The sequence below is a fragment of the Sorex araneus genome, chromosome 6 (assembly GCF_027595985.1).
Source record: "Sorex araneus isolate mSorAra2 chromosome 6, mSorAra2.pri, whole genome shotgun sequence".
NCBI classification, from domain to species: Eukaryota; Metazoa; Chordata; class Mammalia; order Eulipotyphla; family Soricidae; genus Sorex; species Sorex araneus.
Window position 1 is genome coordinate 144,448,417 of NC_073307.1, and position 22,016 is coordinate 144,470,432.

General features: G+C 44.5%; 1 pseudogene; it reads left to right on the forward strand.

Annotated features, from left to right (window-relative positions):
- Positions 1–22,016, forward strand: part of LOC129405555 (uncharacterized) — a 244,320-nt pseudogene that overhangs the window by 43,573 nt on the left and 178,731 nt on the right.

A 22,016-nucleotide genomic window follows, 5' to 3' on the forward strand; every position in this document is an offset into this window, starting at 1 on the left:
CCATTTGAAAGGAGGTTTAGCCATGTGAACCTAAGCCTTTGGATGGGCCTATCAAATCCCTTTCAGAAATGTACCTTTAGCCAAAGAGCTGTCAGGTACCCAAAAAAACTGTTTCAGGTCATCCGCTGCAGTTTTATTGCTAATTGGAGCAATTTGGAACCAATGTGGTGTTCATCAAGGGGAGGACTGAGGCAATAAACCTGGTATGAGAATAAAAACACCAACTAATACCCCTTAGTCTTAAAAAACGATGAAGCTGATCTAGATTTGTGGCCATCAAAGATGTACTCAGATATTGTTGCATTACATTTGCGAGATGTCTCGGTTTATGTAAAAGGAAAGAATAAAAGAGAGAGAAAACACCAGGACCACATGTCGCGAAATGCTAATGATGATCTCAGGGTTTGGGGCTAAAGATTAATGTTGCCTTTTGCATTATGATTTTTCTCGATGGCTTGCTTATCCAAACTCGTTTTTACACTTCATGATCAGAAGGAAAGACAAATCTATTTTCCTCTTTGAAAATGACAAAATAACAAACATCCCCCTGATCATAAAAGTGGGGGACCAGACTTCCCTGATGATAGAAGTCCCATTTGTTTAGTAGCAGGGGCTTCAGAATAATCTGTTGTAGGCCTTCAGCAATAATTTGCTTGTTTTATAACTTATTAGCCCCTGTAACCGGAGGGTACAATGAAATAGGAGTGCTAACTCAATGGAACAGAAGGAAGACTAATTATCCTGGGGAGAGCGCTGTCTCCTGAGTTCAGTCACTTGTAACCCAGGGTAGGACCACCAGGGGCCAAGAGGGCCAAAGCATACTGATGAATTATTCATGCCCTTGGCTGCTAGGAGGGGTTCATTAAAACATTGTTGACACGACTATTCTTTACTTGTCGGTGTTGACCCATCAGCTGATGACAAGTTGAGGAAACGGGATGGCAGCGAGCATAGCATGGTGAGGATCAAGTGCTGAAAGGATTGAAGAGTGAGTCAGATAACTTGCGGCTGCCCGGTAGCCTGATGACCTTGAGATTCCTGGCTTGGAGGCTGGAAATGTAATTCAAATGAGCTAATGGGCTCTCCTGGAGCAAAAATTGCCTTGGATCTAGGTGAGAAGTGGAGGTTCGGCTAGAGTTTCCTGAGGCATCGGGAAGGATCAACACTTGAGCCACATACACTGGTTAAAGCTTCCCAAGGTGAGAGGAAAATTATTCCAGGTCAGCAGGACTTGGGACGACTTGCTATTTATTATTGATATTAAAATACATTCATGTGTTAGAAATTTCAAGAAATAGGGTTTTCCCCACTATTCAAAGAAGAGACGCTGATAATAAGAAACCAAGCTATTTCGATGTGTGCCTTCACCCCATGCATAAGGTGATACAAAAGAGCAGTCACAGCTTGGCAGGTGGACTAAATGACCCAAGGAAAAGTCATTATGCTGATGATTTTAGAGAAAGTTTAGTGATGATAAACTAAAAGAGAACTTATCTACTCTGTGCCAGGCACTATACTGGGCACGTTATATGCCCAATTTCATTTATTTTTTACAAAACTAAGTAAGATAGGAAAATTATCCCCAAATTGCAGATAAGGAAACATAAAGATCAAAAAGTAATTATCTTTGCCAATATTCAAACTGGCTAGAGGTTCATGCCCAAGTTCAAGAGTCAGATCTGTTTGACTTTGGGATCAGGTTAAATGTTCTCTAAATTCACTCACTTCATTGGCTCCTAAACTTCTCTCTCAGCCCAAAATAGATGCAAATCAAAAGTTTGTTAATGTAATCTCCACAATGAGTCTCAAGTCTGAGGATCTTATAGCTGAGCTGGGTTTGTTTGCATAAAAGGCTTCTACTATGAACTACAAACTTACTAGTAGTTGATCTAGTATCCATGTTCCTTCCCTCACTCTTCCTGGAGTATCTTAAAGTGATCCTTGGGTTTGGTGAAAGAATGACACCAGCACTAACTGAAGGTTAAACCCTAATTTATTCAAGCCAATCTGCAGGGAAGGAAGGGAGTGATGGATGGAGGGAGGGACAGAGGAAGGAAGGAAGGAAGGAAGGAAGGAAGGAAGGAAGGAAGGAAGGAAGGAAGGAAGGAAGGAAGGAAGGAAGGAAGGAAGGAAGGAAGGAAGGAAGGAAGGGAGGGAGGGAGGGAGGGAGGGAGGGAGGGAGGGAGGGAGGGAGGGAGGGAGGGGGAGGGAGGGAAGGAGGGAAGGAAGGAAGGAAGGAAGGAAGGAAGGAAGGAAGGAAGGAAGGAAGGAAGGAAGGAAGGAAGGAAGGAAGGAAGGGAGGGAGGGAGGGAGGGAGGGAGGGAGGGAGGGGGAGGGAGGGAAGGAGGGAAGGAAGGAAGGAAGGAAGGAAGGAAGGAAGGAAGGAAGGAAGGAAGGAAGGAAGGAAGGAAGGAAGGAAGGGAGGGAGGGAGGGAGGGAGGGAGGGAGGGAGGAAGGAAGGAAGGAAGGAAGGAAGGAAGGAAGGAAGGAAGGAAGGAAGGAAGGAAGGAAGGAAGGAAGGAAGGAAGGAAGGAAGGAAGGAAGGAAGGAAGGAAGGAAGGAAGGAGAGGGAGGGAGGGAGTGACAGAGGGACGGAGGGACGGAGGGAGGCACTTGTGTCCTTGATATCAGCATTAGACTGCTAGATCTGTCTGACTTTCCTACTGTGTGAGTAAATCTTTGTACTTAAAGCACTGTACACAGTGACGTTGTTTTCAAACAGGATCAGAATATTGCACCAGGAATGGAATAAGGGAGTAAATCTGGAAAGTCAATGTAAATAATAGACTTCGAAATCAAATTGACTGGTATCTTAACCCAATATTGTTTTTTTAGCTATATAAGCACATATTTGAAATGAATGAAAGAATAAACATATATATTTTAAATCTATTGAGATAGAATTGGATTGGTAGAGAAGGTAGAGTGGGCAGTGAGACCCCCATAGAACTCAAGCTGGGAATTCACTGATCTCTGGTGTCTGATATGAAACAGTGGTAATATCAATGATAATGGAATGCTTATATGGCTTATTTTCCCAACTAGAAAAGATTTTAGGATGAAATAGAGCCACACCATTAATAATTTTGTCAGGGTGGTCACTCTTTTCGGTGCTTTTCTTAACCATTTACTGGTTTTCTTAATCCTTTGGGTCCAGCAAACGCATTCACAATATATATTTACTGTATGTTTTTCAGGATCTGGCGTATTTTAAGTTCCCTTTAAAGCATGTAGAGTGGAAGTCGTAACGGCTTGCTATGGCTGAACTGAAGTTGTCCGTGTAGACGAGATAAGCCAGCAAGATGAAAACATAGGCAACATTATATCACAGAAAGGTGGTTTTGCTGAGATAAGAAGATAGACTTACAAAGGTCCTACGAAGCTGCTATGAAAGCTTAAGAATAGTAGTAAACTATGAATGTTCATATTTGTTTAAATCATCATGTTATAACAAGAAAGAGTGATAAGGGTGAGAAAAACACAAGTTGGTGGTTGTTTCATATATCATGAGCAGTTTTTGCAGACCAAAGTCCCTACACTGAGGTTGGGGACACCCCCTCCGCCATGCATGTACACCGTGCACCGACTCCAGTGCACAGACAAATATGAGCACACACTGTAACTGAGTTCCAGGCCACAGAGAACGCTGATCCCTGTCATTGAAACAGAGGTAACAAAAGGGAGCAGTGGGGCAAAGGAGAAAAGTGAGCGATTTAAACACAGATACTGAGTCGGTGGCCATGTGGGTAGAGAGGAGAGGCCAAATTTGGAGGTGAAGAGGTAGGAGATTTATTCTCCCAAAGCCAGTTCTCAGAACGATACATTGGCATGAGATCTTGGAAACCAACCAGCAGTTCAAAACTGATGTAATTTCAAAAGCTCTGTTTTCAGAAAGTTCCTGTCATTTGAAGCTGCTTTTTCTTCTGCTTTGTTCAAGGACATTTTCTAATTTTATCTGAGGGCATTTCCAGGTTGAGATCATATGGTTTCTAACTATTTAATGAATACAGTGTATTTTGTATACAAAACATTGGAAAGAGTCCCTTTTGTGGATCCTTTTCATCCTTTCAGCTGTCTCTTCCGGTTATGTCTACCATTGAACTTTTCAAGGATTTTTTTGCTCAATTAGTCTAAGAGCACATCTGTCTCAGTTTCACTTTTCCAATAAGTGTTTATCACAATTGTAGAATTCCACATACGACTCTCCTGATTTATCCCTTTTGAACTCTTTCTTGCTGGATTGCCTGTGTTTCTATCTTCTGAACACTAAATGGATTTATTAAGCAAATTAGATCCTATTTAAGATTTCCCACGTTTAGCTAAGGTTTTCTATTCAGTAACAATCAAAAGATACAATGTACACATTAGACATACCTTTAGCTCCACTGTTACTTTTTTTATAAATTAATACTGGACCAAAAATGATTTTTTTTAAAAAAAACCTACCCTAGGTACCATATGTTATTAGCAACTTCTTGCTGATAATTAGTAATATCTTCATGGAATAAATTCAGTGAAGCAGGCTAATGAGTTCAGGGCTTGATGTCAAACTGACTTGAACTTGATACATACTGTCCATAACTCTTCTAAGCCCTGTGATCACAGCCTAGTTATTTGACTTTTATGGACTCTAATTCCCCTAATGGTCATGGTAATGATGTGTGTTCATCTACGCTCAGCATGGTTGAGACACTCGAGGGTAGGGCAGAGAGGAGAAGGGCAGAGGGCAAATATTTGGAGTGAGGGTGGGGGGCAACCTGGAGACAGTGGTGGAGGGAAGCAGACACACTGGGGGGTGGGGGCTAAGGAGTTCTGATATTGTATGCATAAAACTCCACTATTGACAGTATTAGAAAAATGTACACCACAACGACTAAAATCACTCTATCACTGTCATCCCATTGCTCATCCATTTGCTCAAGCAGGCACCAGTTACGTCTCCATTGTGAAACTTGTTGTTACTGTTTTTGGCATATCAAATATGTCATGGGTAGCTTGCCAGGCAATGAGTAAAATAAAATTGAAAATTTGAAAAACATACATATACTGGGGAGGAGAGATAGCTCAGTGGCAGAACACTTGCCTTCCATGTGTGAGGACCTGAGTTCAATTTTTGGCATATGTATCTGTGTATTATACCCCAAATATTTAGAAAATTAAGGACTTTATGTGATCTGTGAAGTAAAATGAAATTATAATAAAACTTGTTGAACACAAATCCTCCCCCCAAAAATTAGATTTCATACAATTATTAAAAGGATGAAATAAAATAATATATAAAATATACAATATATCTATGCATAGGAAGCATGTTAAAAGTAGTAGCTAGGGCTTGAAAGCTAGTATAGGGGTTAAGGCACTTGCTCCACTAACTAGGTTTAATTCCCTTACCATATGTGGTCTCCCAAAACTGATCCCTAAGAATAGAACCAGGAGTAGAGTCCTGAACACTACTTGGTATGGTCTAAAATTATTTTTTAAAGAATTATTATCATAGATATTATTATTTCTGCCTTCAGTAAATTAGATAGAAACCCAATAGTACAACATCTAGAAAGATCTTGGAAATAACTTGGATATAACTTTATCTTGGAAATAACTTTATCTAGAAAATGGGATAACACAGATGTCCTAGTCACAGTTTAGTGAAAAGTAAATAAATGTATGTAAATTCCAGGCATTGTAAATAATGTATAATTGGCACTTATAATGTTTACCTACTATCACTATTATCTTATGGATTAAATATAAATCAAGGATTTCAAATACTCACCATGGTTGTAGTTTTCAGTTTTCTTGTAGCTAAAGAACTAAAACCAGCACTTGAAGAAGCACCAAACTGGTCCTTCTTAAACATGTAGGCAGCAGACTGAATACCATGCTGAAATGACCTGCTGTCCATTCAGATGTCTCTTTGTGACATCACAAAGACTCTATGAGCCATGGAAACAGAAGACTGTAAATGAAAAAATGAAAGCTCATGTAAGCACATATGTCCTCTTGTTGCATGGGGTCCCTCCCAAGAACCAACCCTTTTCAGAGGCCTTCCAGATTCTTGCCCATGCCATGAGAAAGAGTTTCAGCATGCAGGTACTTACAGTGCCACAAACAAAATTTTATTAGGGGGGGAAATGAAATCCAAAGTCAGAGTGGGCTCACAGAGGACAAGCTACATCAGGAAATTGAAGTATTGAGCTTAATATTAAGTTCCAATAATCAAAACATGAAATAGTCCTACCATTGGTGAAGATTTTCAGGAATTTTACTGGGCAGGAAATTCTCAGAATTCAGGGTCTCTGTTGGGGACTGCTCAGGACCCTGAACAAAAGAGGACCCCAAAACCTTTACCCTGGACAAACCGGAAAATTCCATTACCAGCTTTGCTTGACCTGAGGCAAAGGTGCCCTTGTGACAAAGGAAATAGCCAAACTCAAGAGTAGCCCAGGGCAGTTAACTGAGAGACCCCATAAAGCCCTAAAGTAGAATACCTTCCTCTACCTTGTGCATTCCTCCTGCCAGATGCTCCTGCCAGATAGACCCTTGCCTTCCCCTCCCCACTATTTCTCAATCTACTCTTGAAGAATGTTGTAAGCCCACCTAATACACCCCGAACCTTTCCTTATTTGGTCTGAGAAGACACTTCCCTGATGATTGACAACTCATGTACCAACCCCCTGCTAAGAAAAGTATAAAACCAGCGTGGCAGTTAATAAAGTTGCCCTTGATCGGCATGTGTCGTCTTGGGCCCCCTGTTTACTAACCTCACTAGTCTTATTTCAGATCGGGACCCTCACAGAATCCACCTAATTAGGAGCGCTCTCCACTGTTGTCTCTCCGCGGGCCGGAGAGATCTCCAGGGGAACGCGCAACTGGCGCCCAGCGTGGGTTCGTGAGTTAGGCCACCCGATCGGACGGCAAAGCGGCGACGAGTTGGGTACCTCCCCTGTTTCCTCCCAGATTTTTAATTTTACTTGGCAAGTCCTTAATGAAGCAGGCGATGTTGTCAATTCCACTTCCACATTGTCTCCCACTGCACCCTGGCCCGAGCTCTGGGTTGACCTCTGCGCCCTCCCAATGCCCAGCAGTTTCTGGTCTCTCCCTGATTACGCTGGCGGCCACGCACCCAAAGCCGTTCCTGGCCATAGCGTCATTTCTGGCTGCTCCGCCCGCCACCACCGCCAGAAACTTCTCTCCGACCCCATCTACGTTTGCCCTGGCGGCCGCCATAAGCTGCAACATGACCCCTCTCTTGCCCGCACTTGTGGCAATCGCCCCGATTTTTTTTGTGCCACCTGGGGCTGCGAGACCACGGGTGACACCTATAGGAAACCTTCCTCCCCCTGGGACTTTATCACGGTCCGACGAGCACCCCGGCACGACCTCTATCGATTGCAACCGTGCGTGTAATTTCCTCACCATCCAATTCACTTCTGCTGGCTAACGGCATCCCTGGTCCAATACTTTGTCCTGGGGTTTTCGCCTATATCGGCTATGATAAAGGCTTCACCTTCTCCCTTCGCCTTCTTAAAACCGCCTCCTCCTCACGCCCTATTTCCATGGGCCCCAACAACGCCCTTCACCATCTTCGCCCCCCTGCCCTCCGTCCCTACCCACCGGCGCCCTCCGGGTCCCCGCCACCCACATCCTTCTTCCGTCCTACTCTGCCTGCGGGTCCAGCACCCTTTTCTCAGCTCATCCTGGATATGGTCAACGCCTCTGCTGCCGCCATCACCGACCCCGCCTATGACCAATGCTGGATCTGCTACTCCTCTCAACCGCCATTCTACGAAGGCATTGCTGTCCTCGGCTCTCCATTGAACGTCTCTGACGCCAACGAACTCCGCTGGGAAGTGGGGCCCACGCACCGATTGACTTTGGGACATGTGGTGGGATCCGGACTTTGCCTATTGGGGCCCAATATGCTCCCCCCTTATGATTTAGTACCCGTTTGCAATCAGACTCTTGTTATATCCAATTCCTCCCTCCACGTTAATGCCACCCTCTATCCTTCCTACGTCGTGGCCCCCGCTGATAACCTACTTCGCCTGTTCCTCTGGCCTGACTCCTCACATTGTTACATCCGCCTTCCTGGCACATAGAGATTATTGCATTTTGGTTCTGCTTTTGCCACGCCTCACGGTTCACCCTGCCGATGCCCTGCTCTTCTCCTCTTCTTCCTCTCTCCTGCGCCACCGCCGTGAGCCTGTTACTGCCATCACCTTTGCCCTCCTCCTCAGTCTGGGTGCTCCAGGCGCCGGTACGGGCATCTACTCCCTTGTCTCCTCTCAGAAAACCCTCCACCAACTGTCCCTTGCTGTGGAGGCTGATGTCCTCGAACTTAAATAGGGCCTTCTATACCTAACTGACACTGTTGGCTCTCTGGCTGAGGTCGTCCACCTTAACAGACACAGCCCTGAGCTGGCATTTTTGAGAGAGGGGGGAGTATGTGCCGCTCTTTAGGAGGAATGCTGTTTCTTTAAAGATAAGCTTGGGCTAGTTAAGGATAGCATTAGACGAGTGGAAGAAAGCTTAGAGTAAAGGAAAAGATTGAGAGACCAGGAGGAATCTTGGTATAAAAATTGGTTTTCCACCTCACCCTGGCTCTTGACGCTGTTGCCTAGCCTCCTGGGACCCTTCATTGGGTTCTTACTGCTAGTTTCCTTTGGCCCATGGGCATTCCGCCGACTCACAAATTTCATTAAGAACCAGGTTGATGAGGCAACCAAACGTTCAGTACAGGTCCACTCTCAGCAGCTCTCCCAACACGACCCCGAAGGGCTGGATAACTTGGAAAAGCCCACACTTCAGCCCCTGAGCTTTGCGGAGTTCGAGCACCTGAGCACCTGGCATACCGCCCCTGCTCACTCTGTTCCCGGCTGTGGAAATGCCTAAGACAGGGATAGCTTGGTGCCAGTATCTGGGTGCGAACATGGCACCACCTACAGTCATGCACTCATTTTTCTAACCTTTTTTGGTCACTGCCATGTCCAGAACTGGAAGCCCACTAAGTAACCTAAGACAGGCACTCCACCCACTCGCTCATTTTTATAATAGAAAAAGGGGGGAGATGTTGGGGACTGCTCAGGACCCTGAACAAAAGAGGACCCCAAAACCTTTACCCTGGACAAACCGGAAAATTCCATTACCAGCTTTGCTTGACCTGAGGCAAAGGTGCCCTTGTGACAAAGGAAATAGCCAAACTCAAGAGTAGCCCAGGGCAGTTAACTGAGAGACCCCATAAAGCCCTAAAGTAGAATACCTTCCTCTACCTTGTGCATTCCTCCTGCCAGATGCTCCTGCCAGATAGACCCTTGCCTTCCCCTCCCCACTATTTCTCAATCTACTCTTGAAGAATGTTGTAAGCCCACCTAATACACCCCGAACCTTTCCTTATTTGGTCTGAGAAGACACTTCCCTGATGATTGACAACTCATGTACCAACCCCCTGCTAAGAAAAGTATAAAACCAGCGTGGCAGTTAATAAAGTTGCCCTTGATCGGCATGTGTCGTCTTGGGCCCCCTGTTTACTAACCTCACTAGTCTTATTTCAGATCGGGACCCTCACAGAATCCACCTAATTAGGAGCGCTTTCCACTGTTGTCTCTCCGCGGGCCGGAGAGATCTCCAGGGGAACGCGCAGGTCTCTACTTTTGAGCCATAGATGGTCTTCCCTGGAACTGCCATGGCACTTTCAGGTGTGCCATTTGGTTTTAAAATGAGGTGATAATGAACCCCAAACTATATTGTCTAGGTCAGTCTGGGGCCTTTCTCTTCATGACACTGGGTCCAACAAGCTGTATCTCTGTTCTCCCTTCCCTTTTGGTCCCAGGTTACCAGATGTGCTAGAATAACCCTCACCTCCCTTTTCTCTCTCAACAGGAAAACAGTTGATGTGACGCTACCAGAGCTTCTCTTTGAATTTTGAGCCAGAGTTTAGAGGTCTGAGGATCTAGCAAACTGTTACACTCAGAGTGTGAAATTTCCATTTCTTAAAATACTTATATTTCATTGACCACCATGGAAACAGTTGCACGCACAAGTAGACTAAGCAATATAGACATCCTGGAGGTAAGATCTCCTGCACCCATCAGGTCACTTCACCAATGACAAGTGGACCCTTCCTAAAGGTTCACTTAGGATCCAAAATATGCACATGTTATTCATAGTGACAGCCTTTTAAAACAATGATAAAATGGAGAGTTGTGTTCATGAGGATGTGACGTCCAGTCTTACTAAGATCCAAAATGTTATCACAAAATTTATTTCTTTCATTCTATACCCTGAATTTATCTAACCTGGCCCCACAATACCTGACATTTTCAGGGACCCAAGTTTTTTTTAGTGTGTTTGCCACAACCCTGGGATGTTACCATCACCTTAAAATTCCAAGGTGGTACACCCCTATGAACTCACTGTAGCAGGAATCAAAGGGGAATGGGACATTTCTTTCTTCAAAGGCATGATCCAAACATTCGTGTTGTTAGTTGTGGGTGGCAATATGCTCAGTTAAATCTTGGGGTTCCATTATAGAAGAAATTTATTAAGAAGCAATAATTGGGGCCAGAACAATAGTATACAGCAAGTAGGGAGTTTGTCTTGCATGCACCTGACCCATGTTCAATACCCAGCACCTCATATGGTCCCCAGAGCACTGCCAGGACTAAGTTATTGTTCTTGACTCTGAGTGCAGAGCCAAGAGTAAACCCTGAGGGCCGGAGCAATAGTACAGTGGGTAGGGCATTCGCCTTGCATGCAGTCGACCTTGGTTCAATCCCCGGCATCCCATATAGTCCCCCAAGCACTGCCAGGGGTAATTCCTTAAGCACAGAGCAAATATACAATCGCTGGGTGTGACCCCACCCCACTCCCAAAAAAAGAGTGAAACCTAAGTATAGTTGAGTGTGACCAAAAAAAAAAAAAGAAAAAGAAAAAAGAATTGATTATAGAAATCTTAACCAAAATAAGCAGTTCAGGTTGGACAAAGAGTCTGTTTGAATCTTGAAGTTATTAGCATGATTAACCATCAATTTACCAGATAACCATGGCAAAGATAATCACCTCAGCTTTCAGCTTCTTCATAATACAGTACCTATTTTATTGGATTATTGAAAAACATTAAAGCATTGATGCAGGGTTGGACACAGGGTACAGGGGTAAGACACTTCCCTTGCACATAAGCTGATCCTGATTCAATCTCTGGCACTACATAGGGTCCCCTAAGCACTGCTGAAAATGATCAGAATGAGCAGAGTCAGAATTAAGCCCTGACATCTGCACTCGTACGTTCATTGCTGCACTGTTTACAATAGCCAAAACCTGGAAAAAACCCGAGTGCCCAAGAACAGATGACTGGTTAAAGAAACTTTGGTACATCTACACCATGAATACTATGCAGGTGTGAGAAACGATAAAGTCATGAAATTTGCATATAAGTGGATCAATATGGAAAGTATCATGTTAAGTGAAATGAGTCAGAAAGAGAGGGAGAGACATAGAAAGATTGCACTCATCTGTGGATTATAAAATAACAGAATGGGAGACTAACACCCAAGAATAGTAGAGATAAGAACCAGGAGGTCTACTCCATGGCTTGGAAGCCAGCCTCAAATGCTGGGGGGAAAGGCAGCTCAGATAGAGAAGGGAACACCAAGTAAAGGATGTTGGGAGGATCCAGTTGGGTTGAAAGATGCGTGCCTAAAATAGACTGTAGACCAAACAGGATGGCCACTTAATACCTCTACTGCAAACCCAAAAGGAAAGAGAGAACAAAAGGAAATGCCCTGCCACAGAGGTGGGGTGGGATGGGGGAGAAGGGGGCTGGGGAGGTGGGAAGGTTACTGGGATCATTGGTGGTGGAGAATGGGCACTAGTAGAGGGATGGGTACTCGATCATTGTATGACTGAAATGCAAGCATGAAAGTTTGTAAGTATATAACTAACTGTACCCCACAGTGATTCATTAATAAAAATATTTTTTAATAAAAAAAATTTTATTTTTTAATCCCTGAGCATTTCTGGGTGTGCTACCCTTCCCCTAGACCCCCATACACACACCAAAGTAAGTACTTAAGAAAGTAAATAAATTATTATTAGCAATAATTGGAATGATCAGCTGCTCATTAGGACATCCTCCTAGGAAAGACCAAGCCTCAGATTTTCTCTAGGACAATAGGTCAGTATACACCTTTCCTAATAGTTTTTTAAAAGTGAGCCCAGTATCTTCATATGCTGAACCCTGCAGGAAATGTGTGAAGCTTTGTGGAGTAAGCAGTGATCCCCACATGCTTCCCCCAGGCACTAGCCGCTTTGAAATCATCAGACCTTGATAAATTGTATGAATTCCTGGATCTCCCATCATCAGAATCTACAGGCATATGGCACAAAGTGTGCATTTTTAATAAGCTCCCTGGCACGAGGTTGATATGGCACTAGGTTTTGAAGCCATAGCTGAGTAAAAGTAGTAATCCCCATGAGCTTGAGTTGTTACTAATAATGACAATTGAATTTATTTTGCTTCCTATATACTGTAAGAGTTATACACATGAACTCATTTAATCCTCACAAGAACCCAAGGGATTAATAGTACCTTCACTTTACCGGTGAAGAAATGGGAACTGGAAAAGCTTCAATAACTTACCCACTTGGAAAAATAAAGCACTGAGTCATGATTTGAGCCCTGTCTTGCTCAAATCCACACACAGGGCCATGCGCTTCTGCTTCTGCTTACAGGGGAAGGGAAGGTACCAAGTGGGAGCAGGTGGGGGAAGCCTGGGAAAACTGTCAGGACTCCCCGATGGCTTGAGATATCAAAGAACTCTCCAGGTGGGGGCTGGAGCGATAGTACAGCAAGTAGGGTGCTTGCCTTGCACACAATTGAACCATATAGTACCCTATATCATTCCTAAATCCCTGCCAAGAGAAATTACTCAGTGAAGAGCCAGGAGTAACCCCTGAGCATCACTAAATGTGGACCAAAAAAAAAAAAAAAAGGAACTCCCCCTTCAAGAGCCTAATCTGCCTTGCTGACTTAGAGAAACACCAGAAATGTGTTTCAGGAGAAGAAGCTGGAATAAACTGCCTTTGAAACACATGACTATGAAAGAGACATTTGTCTAAACGTGACAAATGACAGCTGAGCTGGGTAAATACCCAAAGTAGAGAGGAGGCACATGGAGCCAAGCTTAGCACTTCCGGGCCCCATAAAGTTGATTCCAAGTTTCCTAAAACAGATGCCCAGCTGAGCTTCCAGCTGTGCCAAGTTCCTCGGGAGATGGGGGGCGGGGGGGGGGGTCAGGCAGTGCCCCACAGGAGTGATGCAAAATCCTGATCACACAAAATAAGGGATTTGAGGACACAGCCACTGCAGTATCGACACCCTCTGTTCTGGCAATCCAGGTGTTATTACAGTGGACGGGGGCGTGGGATGTCGCATAACCTAGTAAAGACAATTGGTCATTGTAAATCTCACTACCATGAGGGGTACCAATCAGAAGATGAAAACGGCTAAGGAGCAGAGTAGTAGCACTTAAAAGGAGGGCACAGATCAGGCAAGTCCCTTTTTGACCCCTCACCTGTGCCCAGGTAGATGGCGGGACAAAAGGCAATTCTCACCCATGCAAATGTGGCCTAAGGAAAAGGCACAGGGACATAGAACTACTGAGTTACGTGCCTCAAAGGCTTGGGAGCCCCAGCAACATACCACGGGGCATCAGGGACAAACCAAGGTATACCTAAAGAGACGGAAACAGTGAGAGACCAGCACAGACTTGGAGGGGAAAACCAGCAAGGAACCAGCAAGAACCAAGGACTCCATACACAGAAACCAGCCAGGACCCAGTACGGGACCTAGACATTAGACGTGGTGTGATGAAGACATGTGGTGAGAATGGATCCAGAGGACTGTTAAGAACTAAAACTATAACTTCCTGTGCATCAGGGGTGTTGTACACTCCTTTGTGAACATATACAAAATTCAAGGATGCAAACAGGAACTGAACCAGCTTCTAGGTAACCCAGGCCCAATATAGCTAAAGACATCTACCACAAGCCCACAGCAAGTATTATCCTCCACAGGGCAAAGCTGAAAGTCTTCCCTCTAAGATCAGGCACAAGGCAAGGTTGTCTACTCTCACTCTTCCTACTTCTATTCAACATAGTACTAGGAGTACTTGCACACCAGTTAGGGAAGAAAAAGATATCAAGGGTGTCCAGATGGGAAAGGAAGAAGTTAAGCATTCACTGTTTGCAGATGACATGGTACTATACTTAGAGAATCATAAAGCCTCTACCAAGAAGCTCCTAGAAACAATAGATTTGTGTAGTAGAGTGGCAGGTTATAAAATCAATACCCAAAAGTGCATGGCTTTCCTATATGCAAATAATGAAAGAGAAGAAAGTGGTATTTTTTTAAAACCCCGTTCACAATTATGCTTCAGAAAATCAAGTACCTCAGAATCAGCTTAACCAAAGAGGTAAAAAAAAAAAAATAATCCTGTACAAAGGTAATCCAGGCCCCCACAACTGGCTCTTCTCTCCAACTAAATCACATGTGCTTGAGGCATGTCTCAAGGGTCCTCCGCCCAAAGAATTTTAGAAACAAAGCAAATGGGATGTCTCCATCTTGATAAGGCATTCTCAAGCAAAAGAATAGTGTTCCCTTATTTGTTGCCATTATGTCTACCTGAACAGAGTGGCCTAGCAGATAATAGATGTGCTGGACTGCAAAATTGGTTATAAAAACACACACACACACACACACACACAGAGAGAGAGAGAGAGAGAGAGAGAGAGAGAGAGAGAGAGAGAAGGCTAATTCTCTATGCCTGCATTTGGGTTGACCACATAATTTGCATCATCCAACAGGACACAAGCTAACATGATGGAGGAAGGAGACCAGGAAAGATTGGGAAAATGATGGCATCTTGGGGTTTATAATCCTGCTGAGCTAAGAACTTTCATGTCATAGTGTGAACAAGCTAAGTGGGGCACCTAGCCAAAAACCTGTTAACCCGGAACTGAGGCAACCCGAGATCATATGGTTCCCAGAACCCACCAACTGACCACAAACACTTGAGGGAATGCAGTAGAGACCCCCGGAGATGTCTAAGACCAGAAAAATCTCCCAGATGACACACAAATCATAAGCTGAATAGTTATTGCTTTAAACCTCTAAATCTTGGAATAGTTTGTTGATCCAGTACATGCTAATGGACCTGAGAAGGTAAATTATTAAAGGGAAGACTTTAGAACAGAAAATCAAGTCCCATGGCTGAAGCAGGTAGGGCCTTGCACATGGCCAACCCAGGTTTAATCCCTGGCACCCTATATGGTCCCCCAAGCCCCACCAGGACTGAGCTCTGAGCATAGAGCCAGGAACAAATCCTGAGAACCACTGGCTGTGGCCTAAAATCAAGGGGGGAGAAAACCCAAAAACTGAAAAGAAAGTTCAAATCACATCTTTTCCACTTAATATATATGTGGCTATCGTTTACCTTCTCTAACTTTTGTTTTCTGCGCCTGTAAAATTAGGAAAATATAAACAAAAATCTGCTATGCTTTTCTGAACAGCCAAAGAGTTATGTGTCAGCTTATGGAAGTTATTATCATTATTTATTATTGATATTATTGGCTGCCATTTGAATGTTTGTTGCTTTGAACTGAGTTATGTGCAAAAAAAAGGACCTGTTATTTATGGCAGGCAGGCTCTAGAGATAAAGAGATAAATCTGACAATGAATCTAACAATTAGCCTGAGCAAGGAATCTGAAAATATCCATAGATATGAATTGCATTTAACTACCACTAACCCCTACGGTGGGCTGGAGTGATAGCAACAGGGGGTAGGGCATTTGCCTTGCATGCGGCCGACCCTGGTTTGATTCCTCCACCCCTCTTGGAGAGCCCAGCAAGCTACCAAGAGTATCTCACCCGCAGGGCAGAGCCTGGCAAACTACCCATGGCATATTTGGTATGCCAAAAACAGTAACAACAAGTATCACAATGGAGACATTACTGGTGCCCGCTCCAGCAAATCGATGAGCAATGGGAGGACAGTGACAGAACCACTATGAAAGGACTCCTGAGGCTGTACATTCTCTGCTCTTCCCAGAAAACATTAAAACATCCCAGAAAACACCTCCAGTTCTCAGGTGTTAGGAGAAGGGCAGCAATGTCCATGAGGAAATGAGGGTTTCCTACTGCTGCAGCATGTCAGCTTTGGCGAGTAATAGAAAGGAAACCTCCCTGGGCTTTGGGGATCCTTGTGAAGTAGAAACAAAAGCAGAATTATTCAGGAGTTGCCTGACATCATGAGAATAAAACAAACTCTGGCACCCAGGAAGACCATTTCAGAGCCCAGTATGAGTCTCTGTTTGCTCCTCCACACATTGGGTCTGTAGAAACAACAGGATTCATTTGTTGGTGCACGTGGTAGTTGAGAGACTTTAACAAAAGTCTAACATAAAACGCTTTGCATGATGCCTGGCATGTGGCTGGCAATGCACATAGTTTCTTTCCCCACTCCTTCTACGTACACCCAGCCACCTTGCTGGTCATCTTCTGCAATAACCATTATCTTATAACCTGAGAAAGTACCAGTATGTGAAGCCACTGGCCACCAGTGCAGTTACTCTCTTTGGGGCCTTGTACCAATCGCTTCGCCTCTGTGTTCATCAGCTTCTTACTGGTGAAATGAGGACAATACTTTCTGCCCCTGAAGCAGTTCTCAAGGATAATGGGATGATTCATTCAATTTTAAAACCTAACTCTGGGGCTTGATGATGCTGGGTAAAAAATAAATAAAACACAAAAGGAGAGTCAAATGACTAATATTTAAAGTCCCAAGGCACTAATGCAGAGTTGTGACATTTCCATCACTGCCAGTTCCTTCTCCTCTTTCTCTCTTCTTTATCGTAAGCCACTCACAGAGAGATGACCTCTTTAACTTGGCTCGGCTGCCTCTCTTTTCCCCTCTCTCCCCAACCCAACACTGCGGCAATTCAACAGGGACAGAAAGTGAAAGAAAGATAAGGAATGTTGGTCCCAGTTTAGATCTCTGGGGAAATCCCAGGAGGGGAGAGGCCGACTTTCCGCCTTCCCAAAGCCTGGGCAGTCACACTCACATCCCAGCAGCTGCCCCCATGCCTCTGGCCAGATGATCCAGTTAAATATTCTGGCTTTTCTGGATCTGACATCTCCAAACTCTACAACACCAACATCCCAACAGGAGCACACCCACAGATTAGATGGGAATGTGATGTAGAACCCAACCAAACTCAATTAACAAAAGTATTAACATGGAAGGCTTAACCAGCAACAAGGGCTTAGTAAATCCTCAGACAAGGACTTAATGTCCCCATGGTGAGATGCGACAATTTTCACAAATTTTCTTTTACTGAATTATTTTCAATTGTTCCTTTAGCCATTTAATGGTAACAAGCACTATCAAATAATAAATTGTCAACCTGCTCTGTGGGCAGACTTGAGGGATGGTTGGGAAAATGGAGACCATGGTGAAGAGAGGATGACAGTAGTGATGGGATTAGTATTGGAATATTGAATGCCTATAACAAATCATCGTGAACAACTTTGTAAAGCACAGTATTTAACTAAAGTGGGGGTGGGGGGCAGAAAAGAGATATGCATGCAGATGGGAAAAAGGGCTAGAGTCAAATGCAGGGAAGTAAACCCTAACTTCCTGAGCACTTGTGTTCTGGACACTCTGTTAAGCACTAGACCTGTTAGTTCTTTCAAACAAATCAGTGAAGAGGATACATTTTAATCATGGAAATTGTCAACAGTTTGCCAGAGTCCCATACCTAATAGAAATAAGACAGTGGGGAATCGGATATAAGTTGGCTAACCTCAAAAATCACTAGTTTACCTTTTAGTAGACAGCACTATTCACCATCAAGATAAATAAGAGTTGATGCTTCAGGTTCTGGAGCTAGATACTGGGTTTGAATCCTTCTAGCAGGTTCAAAGCAGCAGATTCATAACAAACTGGCTTTGAACAGTGACTAAGTAATACCTTAAATAGATAGATCAATGAAAGATAGATAGATAGATAGATAGATAGATAGATAGATAGATAGATGATTATACTAGATGCTTTCATGGATATTTGCTATACTTACATGATGCAATATGTCACACGTTATATATAATATATAATTATAGCATATATAACATATTACATATATAATATAATTACATATAACCATATATTACATAATACAGCACTAGGGCATTTGCCTTGCATGCGGCTGACCCGGGTTTGATTCCTCCGCCCCTCTTGGAGAGCCCAGCAAGCTACCGAGAATATCTTGTTCGCACAGCAGGGCCTGGCAAGCTACCCGTGGCATATTCAACATGCCAAAAACAGTAACAAACAAGTCTCACAATGGAGATGTTACTGGTGCCCACTTAAGCAAATCGATGAGCAACAGGATGACAGTGACAGTGATAGTGAGTAATTAGATTTTATGATTATATATGCATTAGATTGCTATAGGCCATAATTATTTTTTTCTTTTGGGTCACACCCGATGATGCACTGGGGTCACTCCTGGCTCTGCACTCAGGAATTACCCCTGGCGGTGCTCAGGGGACCATATGGGATGCTGGGAATCGAACCCGGGTCGGTCGCGTGCAAGATAAACGCCCTACCCACTGTGCTATCGCTGCAGCCCCAGCCATAACTATTTTTAATACAACTACTCTTTGATGAAAGTAATGACATTAACCCTACTTAATAAGGAAATAAAAACACAAAAAGTGTTAAAGAAATTGCCCAAGATTACAAAGCTGTGAAATGAGAGAACCAAGATGATTTACTTCCAGAGTTCCTGACCTTGATCCTTGTACCATACAGCTGCCATTGGCCCGACGAGGAGTCTTTATGAGCTGTTTCTCCAGCATTGAGGTCCATCAAAGCCTAGGAAACGTAAGTCAAATCCTCCCCAGGACTTGCTTGAACCTTGCTCAACCCTGGGCCAGGGGCAGCATCAACTTTTCCTTAGAGTTCCATCAGCTCTGCACAGCTCCCATCAGCCCAGAGCAGAGATGCAAAAGAAGTCAGGCTCTCTGCTTGCAAACAGGCCAAGTCCCCATGAGCTCTTTTGACTTGGTGCACAAGAACAGGGAGAGGAAGACCTTTCACTCCACAAATTCCCTTCTAAAGAGGACAATACTGCCTCTAAATCCCTGGGAATCCCCTTTATCATCTTCCAGCTTCTGAGATGCTTAGCTGCTAATGCTGGCACCAAACGCTTGCGTGGGAGTACAGAAGCCCTGGTCCTTCATGGAAGGTGTGATTTACATTTCAGAGCACTATAGAAAAAAAAAACAGCAGAAATGATGTTCTTGCTTGGGCCTTCCTCTGCCCTGTCCATTCTCTTGCTGGTTTCTCCCAGGTGGCCTGCCTCAGTAAGTGACTTCTGTAGGAGTCTTTGCTCAGGCTCTGCTTCTACGAGAGAGAGACCCTAACGTACAAAAGAGTTCTCGTTTTGTTTGGTCTTAATGAATTTCTAGCCTCTTCTTAAATGCACCCATGAAAAGTGATAGGAATTAGTGGAAATCTCTTAGCAAGCCTTACACACACACACACACACACACACACACACACACACACACATACACACAATATTCAAACACCATGGTTTACAAAGTTGTTCATGATGATTTGTAATCATCAATATTCCAATCAATATTCCAACACCAATCCCACCACCACTGTCATCTTCCCTCCACCATTGTCTCCATTTTCCCAACTACCCCTCAGTCCTGCCCCTGTTGCAAGACCACAATAATTTATTTTATATTGCTTGTTATCATTAAATGGTTAATGGAGTGATAAAAAAATGTTTCCTTAGAAGAAAATGTGTGAAGATTGTTGTATCTCACTTTGGGGACAGTAAGTCCTTATCTGAGGGATTACTAGGATGTTGTCACAAGGTAAGCCTTCTCTGTTAATGTTTTTATTCACTCAAGATTGGTTGGCTTCCGGGCTGGAGCGATAGCACAGCGGGTAAGGGCGTTTGCCTTACACGCGGCTGACCCGGGTTCGATTCCCAGCATCCCATATGGTCCCCTGAGCACCACCAGGGGTAATTCCTGAGTGCAGAGCCAAGAGTAACCCCTGTGCATTGCCGGGTGTGACCTAAAAAGCAAAAAAAAAAAAAAGATTGGTTGGCTTCTATGTTACATTCATCCAATCTGGTGCACAACCACTGGATTGCCAGTGTTGTAAAGTTTGGAGATGTTGTGTGGCCACAAGTACAGCCACGCATTCCAGAAAATGCAGAATTTTTAACTGGGTATTCAAGCTGGAGTTAAACTATTCACTGGTCTGCGGCTGGAGCAATAGCACAGCGGGTAGGGCGTTTGCCTTGCACTTGGCTGACCTGGGTTCAATTCCCAGCACCCCATATCATTCCTTGGGCATTGCCAGGAGAAATTCCTGAGTGCAGAGCCAGGAGTAACCCCTGTGCATCGTCAGGTGTGACCCAAAAAGCAAAATATATACATACATATATATGTATATATTCACTGGTCTGTAGCCCCAAGAAATTTTCTAGAATAGCTGGTCTCTTTTGAAATTCATTTATGAGTCTCTGGAACAAGGCCAATAGATAAGCTTACATGGTGATGGAGGTGGTTTATAGACATGGTCGCCAGGGCTTACAGAAGTACAGGGAGGTGGGGAATATAGCACATCCCAATTCTGAGAAAGTCTGGCATTTTCAGCCACAACCCATTGAGGCTGAAAACTGAAAAAAAATTAAACCTGAGTTTTTCAGCAGGTTTATTTCTCCATGAGGTTCGGTCCTGAAGTGATGGAGTCTGGCCAGAGCTCTTAGCAAGTCGAGTGGAAATGATGGATAGTTTTTTAGGTAGGGAGTAGGAGTTGTTTCTCAACCAATGTTCTCAACTTCGGGGTCTTAGCAGATGCTCCAGGAAGAGCAGGACATTTCCTACTTAACGTTCCACTCCACAATCCTCTTTCCCTCAGCTTGGCCCTGATTTTGTGATAGAGCGAACCTTTTTTCTCCCCTCCCTTGCATGCCTGCCTCGAAGCAGAGCGTTCTCAGCTCTGACATATTTCACTGGGGCGCTTTTTACCTCAGCTGCCATGGAGATGCGTTTGGCTCCATTTGGAGAACTGACAGGCAAGGAAAATGTTTATAAAACAAAAATCAAAACCAAGACACCTGGCTGCCACCCGGGAGCCTGACAGCATCACATGAAGCTTCCTCCAGCACAGGCTCAAGCCAATGTCTCTCACCGTCATTGTCTGCATCTACACACTCTCCTCCTCATTCTTCTCAGGATTCTTCCCAAGAAGCCCCAGCATGCTAGCTCTGTGAGCTGAAACCTGACCTGGAAGACAGCCAGGTTGCTCCCCAACCTTGAAAGACATGCCACTCTGCAGGGGGAGCATGCTAAGAGTTGGCAGACACTGCCCCAGAGGCTCCTGTTGCGTTGGGTCCCTTCCAAACTGGTCTGTAATGGCACAACTGCTCCCTGGCTAGGAGGATTTAGAGAGGGAGAAAAGGTGGGAAAGGCATTTGGAGATCCAAGAAGCGTGGAGCGGGCCTGTGTGGTATCTCTTACATCAGAGATGTCAGTGTACCGAGAAGAGCAGTGGAGAGGGACAACAAAAAATCAGGGTCGGTTGCAGTGCTGAGGGCTGAGAGTACAGGTTTAAAGTCCCACAAATTGCAGACACACACATGAATCTCGGAACTGAGCAGCCCCCTGCAGAGGTGCCTCCGGACTTTGCAATGGAGCACTTTTGCCGGGCCACTCCAGACTGGTGCAGGTGCCGTCCCTTCGCCTGCCCCCTAGGAATCCTGGGAACCCCCATCTTCTAGAACCCAACAAAAGGCCCAGGTACACGGTAGCAGTGGCAGCAATGCCAGGCCTCATGGGACAGGGGAGGAGAATGGCCCTCTCCTTCCCCTGCCCCAATGGGACTCTGAGATGATGCTCACAAACTGCCACCAGCTGCTTAAGCCC